Here is a 10,050-nt window from a genome sequence, read left to right on the forward strand (position 1 = left end):
ACAGTATATTTTGAACAAAAGGATCGAATTTAGCACCGAACTTCTGCGGAGCGTGAGAAGCGAGTGCCCATTTGTGTGCATTTATGGCGCGAGCATCCACCACTGACTCTGCACAAAACAAATTATGTTCAGTGAAAATTCCAATGTAGATCGCGATGTCTGTATTTAGAAGTAGGCCTATAGGCTATCAAATGTTATTAATAAAACAACATGAACTTTTGCGGGGACATTTTTTGCCCCCATATTTTTAATTTTGGGGGCATTTTTTCCCAGAGCCCCCATTAATTTACAACCCTGAATGAAGAGATGAGAGATGTAACAGGTGTTTAAGTGTCTCTCTTCACCATGCAGCTGGTATACTAAGCATTTTTGCTATTTCTGCATTTCTCTCTGCATTATGACTAACGATGGAGCATCAAGATATGAAAGGCGTCAAAACTATATATTGCTCCAACTTCACGCTTGCAATGTTAACAGCTTTGTTAATTATTAACATGAGCAATAGTTTTATCGCATCGCTTCCTAACGGAGAAGCAGTGTAATGCCATTTGGATGTCGAATTAAGAGGTTTAGACATTTATATTTATTAAGTTTATACATATGTAACATCTTAAGTTCAGTAACTATACGACAAAGCACTCCCTCTCTGCGCACTTAAGCGCTAAAAAAAGTTGCATGTGAGAGAGAGGGAAATATAGAGTGGATTTACTCACGCATCTTCTGGAGTGATAGTTTTGATACAAGTTTATTGATTTGATTATCTGTATCTATTGTTTTAATAATTTGCAGCTGCACTGTAAAGTGAATAAAAGTGTGCAGGAATCTCCCGCTTCATGAATGTGGACCTTGCCGGAATTATTACAACTGTGTGCTATACCCGCAATCCCGGGCCGAATTTCAGGCCCTGACACAGTGCTTTGCCTAGGTTTTTTTCCAGCAGCAGTGTTGTTTAACACATTTGTATTTGTTGAATAAACAATTACAAAATATATTATATGACCACTTTATTGGTTACACCTACTTAATGCAATTATCTAAATAAACCAATATACGGGCCAGGAGCTTCAGTTAATTTTCACATCAACCATCAGAATGGGGAAAAATGTGCTCCCAGTAATTTTGACACTGGCATCTCCTGGGACTTTTACACACAGTCTCTAGAGTTTACTCAGAATGGTGTCTGAATAGCATCTCAGAATGCACAACACATCGAACCTTGAGGCAGATGTGCTACAACAGCAGAAGACCACGTCTGGTTCCGCTTCTGTCAGCCAAGACCAGAAAGCTGAGGCTGCAGTGGGCACAGGCTCACCAAAACTGGACAGTTACAGACTGGAAAAACATAGCCTGGTCTGATGAATCTTGATTTCTGCTGAGGTACACAAATGGTAGGCCCAAATACAACACAAAGCTAAAGTCTGACTTGTTGACAATCCTGGCAAGTGTTACATTGCATCAAGAATATTAATGAACCATGTAATATTTCAGCACCGCTGCTGAATGCATTTAGGGGAAACATTGCACATGAACCCTATTTCTGCACTACCACATCACTCCATCCATTATAATTTCAACTCTTAATATCACTGGCACACAGCTCTTCATGAAAGCTAGCCTTACCTCACCTTATCGAGTGTTCTGGGAAGAATGCAAATTATTCGTCTTACCCTTCTCAAATAGAAAGCATTCACAAATACAGTCTTGTGAATATAAACCCCAACAAACCATGATCAGCCATCCATGGTCAAACAGAAAATGTGAAACATGTAAACATCACTCCAAACTTAACTAAACCTGTGCCCTACACCTGACCTAAGTGTAGTAAAAAAAACCTGACCTTATTTGGTTCAGAAACATAGTATCCAACACATATGGGAGTGGCATGATAGCAAGGTGACACGCAGTGCTGTGAATGAACTGTGAAGCATGTTGATATGTCTGTGTCCTACATGCATAATTAAACAGAAGAGTGACAAGAGTGACGCACATGCCTGGCACAGCTATTCTATAACACAAACATATTCAACACAACAGCAGCCTAACAAGCCCAGCACACACCCAAAAACACCCTGGGGTGCGGTAACACCATTTATATCTAGATGTGTTATGGACCACAAAATAAATGTATAATAGCTCGAGCAACTTGGGTGAACTAAATTCTTGTTATCAGCCCGTTGTAGTATTTTAGAGTCAACTCTCCACCATCATTCCACAATTGCAGAAAACATCATGATGTGGCAATCCAGTCACGTGTTTTACGTATGCTCATTAAACATTAGTCTTGCAATGTTTACGGCTAAACAAACTAAACTTGCCATTAGTGGTCTGAATCTTTAGGTTGACACTTGTTTTCAATTCAATAGCATTTTTTGTAAATTCTTAGCGATTCAGAACAATTCTTTCAATGATTTATAGAATTCTTAAATTCTTCCTTTCCCATACTTCAGACTGTATATAGCTCTAAAAGTTACTTTAATGGAAAAACATACAGGCTACTTGGAATATAGCAAAGAGTGCAATGCAAACAACATGAGTAACCACAGTTAGGAGGGAATTACAAAAAGAAATTACTAATAACTGACCACTTAAAAATCTGAATACTTTTGTTACTTGTGGATCACCTCAAGGCCACATATGCAAATAAAATATACACTCACTGAGCACTTTATTAAGAACAATATGGTCCTAATAAAGTGCCCAACGTGGTCTTCTGCTGTTGTAGCCCAATCACCTCAAGGTTTGACATGTTGTGCATTCAGAAATGCTATTCTGCTCACTACAATTGTACAGTGTGGTTATCAGAGTTACTGTAGCTTTCGGAGTAAATTCTAGTGACTGTTATATGTGAAAATCCCAGGAGATCAGCAGTTACAGAAATACTCACACCAGCCCGTCTCGTACCAACAATCATGACACGGTCAAAATCACTGAGATCATATTTCCCCCCATTCTGATGGTTGATGTGAACATTAACTAAAGCTCCTGACCCATATATGAATGATTTTATGCACTGCAGCCACATAATTGGTTGATTAGATAATCGCATAAATAAGTAGGTGAACAGGTGTTCCTAATAAAGTGCTCAATGAGTGTTTAAGAAATATCAGCGAGATGACTTAACTTTGCCTAAATGTCTTTTGTACACCATCAAAACAATGGCAATCTTTTATAAATGTTTATTCTATAGTGGCCATTGAAATTAGTTGGGTAAGCAAATGTATCAATGTTGAGAGCATACTAGACATTCGAGAGACATGTTGTGAGAAAGGTGTCATTTGCACATTCCTGATGCGAGGTGCTCGAAAGTCCCAAAAAGCTGCTCGGAAAAAAGGTACAGGGTCACAAACCATTTTCAATGATGGTGGCGGACAGAATGGACAGCATGCGCAATACTGTGAACGATGAGCGACTTAGAAGCTGAAGATGCATCTGATAGCAGTATGGTATATCCAATGTCACTTAACAGACCTTTGACACCAGTAGTTCAGACATGTAACCTACATTAAATCTGTATACATTTTTAAATATCGTATGCCATCTTAAATTGATCAATGCAGTTGCATCAAAAGCAATTTTATTTAATTAAGAAAATGACTTGTGGCATACATACACCTTCAAAAACAACTTTTCATTGTATGAAATGGATCAGCTTATTCTACCCATCACTCCTTCCCCCAGTCCTGTTCATATAGCTTCCCAAGGTCACATCACTCTCTATCTGTATACATGTATGTGTGTGTGTGTGCATGTCTGCCTTTGAGCAATTGTACACTCCACTACAGTCAAGACATGCAGGACACTCAGCACAAAAGTGGCATTATAAGCCTCCATGCTTCAATCTGGCTGCCTATTTAATAGTTTCACTTGCAAAATAATATTTCACTCTGAAAAAAACTAAGAAGAGTACTCCCTTTGCCTGAACAAAACAGTAGGTGATAAATGACAAACAATTGTCCTTACCTTCAGTTCCACACATCAGTAGGCCTGCTTGGTCTTCTTAACATAGAGAACTTATTTGGTGAATAAATCTTAGAGGTAATCCAAAACTGTCTTTTCTGCACTTAGACAAGGACTGTCCCTCAGTGATGGATAAGAGGTCTTCTTGACACTTCGGTCAACCTGCTCCCATAAATTTTGTAATATCACATGCTGGAAAGAGTAAAAATATATTTCAGTAAAGAGGTGGTTACTTGTGCTCCACTCTCAATGGGATAACTTATTAAAACACACACACACACACACACACACACACACACACACAAAGTACATATATATATATTAGTAACTGAATATAGTTACATTCATAAAGTATTTTGATCACTGAATAGATAATTCATTCTTTTCATTTAATATTTAACATTTAATATTTAGTTTGAAAACATTAATCCATATAAACAGGTGCGGCTCCAGCTCTAAGATCTAAATTAGGCCACAGGTCTTTTAGTGTTAACAACATAACCATGGTATTAGCCTATTCTTTATATATATTTTTTGTATGGTACTATGGTAATTCCACGGTATTCTTTAAAGTATATAGGAGTAATATGTTAATATCATGGTGCATTAAATCAATTAGTAGCTTAATGAACCAGAGGTATTTAATTAAAGTTCTAAGAGGTCAGGTCTTTACATTTCTGCCCAACAGAGTTTTGCAGCATCAACAACACATTACAAGACGATCACTGTTGGACATTAAATCCTCTGCTCGGAGTAATGCTGCAGTATTTGTCAGGTGCTGTGGAGAGATTAAAGTCTTTTTATAATTCTGCCTGGCACTGGTTAAATAAATAGTTGCTGAGTAAAAAGGTTTAAACTGCTGGATGTCGTGAACTAGATGTTTTGTGCCCACGTGCTGGATGTTGTGAACTAGATGTTTTGTGCCCACAATCTTTCAGTTGTGGGCATTCAGTGAGCAGCAAGAATATGCATTATGCTTATAGGAGTGTGTTAACACATAGGCTTTATTTGGTAATACAAGACAATGTAAGAATGAATGGTTATTTGTTGTATTTGTGTACTATAATGTGCTTTTCTGAGTATAGTTAAATTGTTTTCTTTCTTTGAAATATAAATTGAAATGATTTGATATTACGAGAAAAAGGCACCACCGACAGCAGTAAAAAGCACACACAAAAAAGGCATTTGCCACACAGTTGTCCAGCTTCTACAAAGACATCAAAAACTAGCATGGGTGCAATAACATGCAGTATTTTCAGAAAGTTTAATTGCATAAGTTAAATTGAAATGAGTGTATATATATATATATATATATATATATATATATATATATATATATATATATATATATATATAAATAAAATACACTAGCAGCCAAAAGTTTAGAATAATGTTTGCTTTATCTTAAGGAAATTGGTACTTTAATTCACCAAAGTGGCATTGAACTTATCACAAAGAATAGAACATTACTGATGTAAAAAACCGCATCATCACTATTTGAAAAACGTCATTTTTTATCAAATCTAGAAAGGTGCCATTTCCAGCAGCCATCACTCCAACACATTACCCTTGAGTAATTGTGCTTTATTGCTAATTTGGTACTAGAAAAATCACTTGCCATTATATCAAACACAGTTGAAAGCTATTTGGTTCATTTAATGAAGCTTAATATTGTCTTTGTGTTTGTTTTTGATTTGCCATATGCAATAGACTGGCATGTATTAAGGTCGATATTAGGTCAAAAATAGCAAAAAAGAAACAGCTTTTTCTAGAAACTCATCAGTCATTCATTGTTTTGAGGAACGAAGGCTATACAATGCTTGAAATGGCAAAAAAAAATGTAAATGAAGATTTCATACAAAGTATGAACACTAGTCTTCAAAGACAAAAGAACAACTGGCTCTAACAAGGACAGAAAGAGATGTGGAAGGCCCAGATACAACAAAACAAGAGGATAAGTACATCAGAGTTTCTAGTTTGGGAATTAGACACCTCACATGTCCTCAGCTGACAGCTACATTGAATTCTACCCACTCAACACCAGTTTCATGTACAACAGTAAAGAAAAGACTCTGGGGTGAAGACCTTATGGGAAGAATTACAAAGCCACTTTTGAAACAATAAAACCAAAAAGAAAGGCTAGACTGGGCAAAGAAACACAGATATTGGACAACAGATAACTGGAAAAGAGTGTTATGGATCTTAACCCCACTGAGCATTTTTGGAATCAGCTAGACTGTAAGGTGAAGTGCCCGACAAGACAGGCACATCTATGGCATGTGCTACAGGAAGCGTGGGTGAAATGTCATGGGAGTATCTGGACAAACTGACAGCTAGAATGCCAAGAATCTGCAAAGCTGTCATAGCTGCACATGGAGGATTTTTCTCTCCCCTTTTTCTCCCCAATTCCCATTGCGCTCCAAGTCCTCGTGGTGGCGCTGTGATTCGCCTCAATCAGGGTGGTGGAGGACGAATCTCAGTTGCCTCTGCGTCTGAGACAGTCAATCCGCACATCTTATCACGCAGCTCGTTGAACGCATAACCGTGAAGAAATAGCGCATGTGGAGGCTTACGCTATTCTCCGTGGCATCAAAGCACAACTCACCACGTGTCCCACCGAGAGTGAACCACATCACAGCGACCACGAGGAGGTTACCCCATGTGAATCTACCTTCCCTAGCAGGCAGGACAATTTGGTTGGCTTAGGAGACCTGGCTGGAGTCACTCAGCACGCCCTGGATTCGAACTCATGACTCCAGGGGTGGTAGTCAGCGTCTTTTCTCGCTGAGCTACGTATTTTGAAATGCATTTGACCGTTCAGGTGCGCATTAGCACAAGCATTTTTGGAACACACGCATAGGTTCAGCACACACACATATTCCGCCTGTCAATCAAACAGGACGCAGCTGTTACTAGATCGTTTTATTTACTAGATTATAATATGATGCACTCTGGATGCACTCTGGATGCACTCATGGTCACCATGATGTGGTTCGCTCTTGGTGAGATGTGCGTGGATGCTGCGGAGAATAGAGTTAAGCCTCCACAAGCGCCATGTCTCTCAATGGTTCTCAAACCGGTCCTGGAGGCCCCCAGCAATGCACATTTTGCATCAGCACAGCCATTGAACAAGAAAATACAAAAATGGCACTCCATGTCAAAAAGGTTTCCGCTTTCATTGAATAATGTGTCTTAATATCCTTTATGTTCTTTACAGTCAGATAAAAAAGTTAAATGAAATATTACTTTTAATCTCACACAGCAAAAAAAAAAAAACGAGAGACTCAATGTTCACTGAACTGGCACATTGTGCTTCTTCCTCTCTTAAAGTGACAGTAACCTTTTTTGCGTCATTATACGAATGAATGTACACACAATGTTTCCTTATAAATTGTACATATTATTTCAGACAGAGATAGCTCATCATCATCATTATTATACACACACACACACACACACACACACACACACACACACCATTTCATGATAAATTAATGTAGAAATGTTGTATTTTTACAAAGTTTAAATGTGATAATGACAAAGAAAGTTTGTTAAAGACACCTTTAAGATGTCAAATGAGACCTGAAGCTTGTCTCTTTTCCACTTTTCTGCACTCTTGTCTGAGAGCACGGGTGACGTAATTTAGCCAAGGCTGTGAAACTCCCTTAACCTTCCTTGGCTTGATTGGAGCCACATTATCAAGAGTGAAAGTGCAAGATTTTTCAAAAGCTTCAACCGGTGGGTTAAGTATTGATTCAGTTTGTAAATGTTTGCTGTTCTTTGTTTAATATATGAATCAATAGTAATTAAAAAAAAAAAAAAAAGTGATTCAGTATTGACTTTAGATCCAAGACATCAGCAGTAAAATGTAATAAATACAAACTGGCAGTACTTTGGAGTGACTGGACCTGGAGTGACGTAAAGACAGACCAACAATAATTGATTTCTAGATATGGTAAATACTGTAGGAATATATAGATCTCAGTGCGCGGTTTCATACTTCAGACAGTAAATTGTCCACTACTCAATTAAAACATGGTAATATTTGGGAACCCATATATATATATATATATATATATATATATATATATATATATATATATATACATACACACACACAAAATATGACTGTGGACTGTTACATTGAAACTTGATGGGTTACTTTGGGTTACTCTATCTGCTATAAAGACAGATCACAACGAGTGCTTAAAATAAAACACATTATCAAAAACGAATAACCATGACAGGCTAAGTGTTTAAAGCTAACTGAGACGGACCTCACTCGTCTTGAGAAATTAACTCGAGCGGTCACTGACAGATTTCAGAATGACATGTAATATGGAGAATTAAAACATTAATAGTAAACCCCCATTTGATTTTGAGAGACCAACGGAAGAGCCCGAGGGCTAAATTAATCCGATAATTTACCGGAACTGCCCGTTGATGCGGTCGCTAGCAGATTTAGCTGCCCGGCTAGCTGGTAAAGGGACAGTTTACGCCCAACCCAGGTTAATAATTATATGGTCGATGAAACGCACCGCTGCAAACAATCATACGCGGAGACTGGTGTAAAACCATCGGAAACATTGCATTTAAAAAAGTACTCAAGCGGAAGGAAGAACATCCAATGTTTAAAAACCGGTTGCGAGTTACATTACAAACTGTATCTTAACGTCTGTCAAGTGACATAAACAGACACCCAACATCATCAGCATCTGATCAAGCACGTTTGGGTTGCACCAATCAATCCAAGTAGATCATGACCAACATCCATACAAAACAGTGGATTTTTGGGTATATGAGAGGGAAGCAACAAGATGCATTGTTGTAAATTAAGGATTTGGTCTGACCTGCTGCACCTGATCTCGCGGCGTGCTCCAGCTCAAGGCGAACAGCGCGCGGCTAGTCTGCTAACGTCACAGGCTAAAACCGACTAGCTCGCGAACAGCTTAGACAACAAATTGAACGACTGTGCCCAGCTCCGCAATACAAATGGGAGTATATCGCTGCGCCTTTGCGTCACTACGAACAGCGTTCTAAATGTATTCAAGGCGAAAACCATAAGCATTTAGTAATTGCAACTTACACGAGCGCTGAGGAGAATTGTGCTGATGTCCAATATCTCCCGTTGGAACACTCCCACGGTGACGTCAACGGCGCGTACACTAAGCGTGAGGAGAAAAGCAGCAGTTGGTCGTCATAATGCGCGTGTCACGATATGACGGATTGACCACAAAAACAGAATTTGGGTCAATAGTTGGCAAAATGCTGTAATCATAGGCGGAAATCGCGGGTTATCTGAGGGTTGTCCCCCCCTAAAATATCATTAAAATATGTGTATTGTAAATAATATAATGATAAATTCTTTAAATAATTGTTTAAGAAATAAAATAATACAATTGCAAAAGGGGCAACAACAAAAAAACCCTTGGTGTCCCCTTCAAAAATTGCTCTTGAGAATTGTTACGTTTATTGTCCCCCCCCCACATTTTGTTGAAATTTTCGCCCCTGGCTGTAATCACATTTTCACTTGCTGATTCACACAAGTCAATAGAACTAAACTCATTTGAATGCTGTCATTTGATTATTTTGGTAAAATACCCTACTGAAAATCCCATTTAATGGGATCCCACCAGATGAGTTTAAGGCACATTTCAGCTGGTCAAGCTGAGAGACAGTTATTCTCCCAGAAAAACCAGTGAAGCCGGCTGGAAGACCAGTTTAGGCTTAAGATTCTTTTTGGGTTGGGCATGAACATGCCTTTTGAGTTTGTACCAAGAAGCCTTTAAATGGCTGCCATAAAATTCAGACCAACAATGGTCCATAGATGTGAAACAAATTTTGTTTCTTGTCTTTTCATTTGTGCTCTACCATTGTAAACCAGACAAAATAGGGGAGGGAAGGTTCTGGATAGAAATGTGGAAAAAGTCCCCATGGGTTTCCCCACATGGGAAAGTATAAAATGACAGTTGAGGGGTGCAACTGGGTCTTGGAAATTAAATGGCAAAGTTGGGGCAACAGCAGTTGTGGTGGGGGATGGTGCAAAAATCAGTGGTTGGCATTGTCAAAAAGAACAAGTAAATTACTGGTCAC

At 38.5% G+C, this 10,050-nt stretch overlaps 1 protein-coding gene across 5 annotated transcripts in view; it reads right to left on the reverse strand.

The window, feature by feature from the left end:
- LOC127625659 (transmembrane and coiled-coil domains protein 1-like) overlaps positions 1–9,098 on the reverse strand; it is a 28,780-nt gene extending 19,682 nt beyond the window's left edge. For 3 of the 5 annotated variants that reach the window (XM_052100975.1, XM_052100971.1, XM_052100974.1), the window contains exons 1-2: positions 9,044–9,098; positions 3,961–4,149 (exon numbers count right to left, since the gene is read on the reverse strand). The gene's annotated coding sequence lies outside the window, so the exon portion shown is untranslated. The other 2 variants (XM_052100973.1, XM_052100972.1) reach the window with 2 other exon arrangements.
- Positions 9,099–10,050: the final 952 nt, after the last annotated feature.

The sequence above is a fragment of the Xyrauchen texanus genome, chromosome 32 (assembly GCF_025860055.1).
Source record: "Xyrauchen texanus isolate HMW12.3.18 chromosome 32, RBS_HiC_50CHRs, whole genome shotgun sequence".
NCBI classification, from domain to species: Eukaryota; Metazoa; Chordata; class Actinopteri; order Cypriniformes; family Catostomidae; genus Xyrauchen; species Xyrauchen texanus.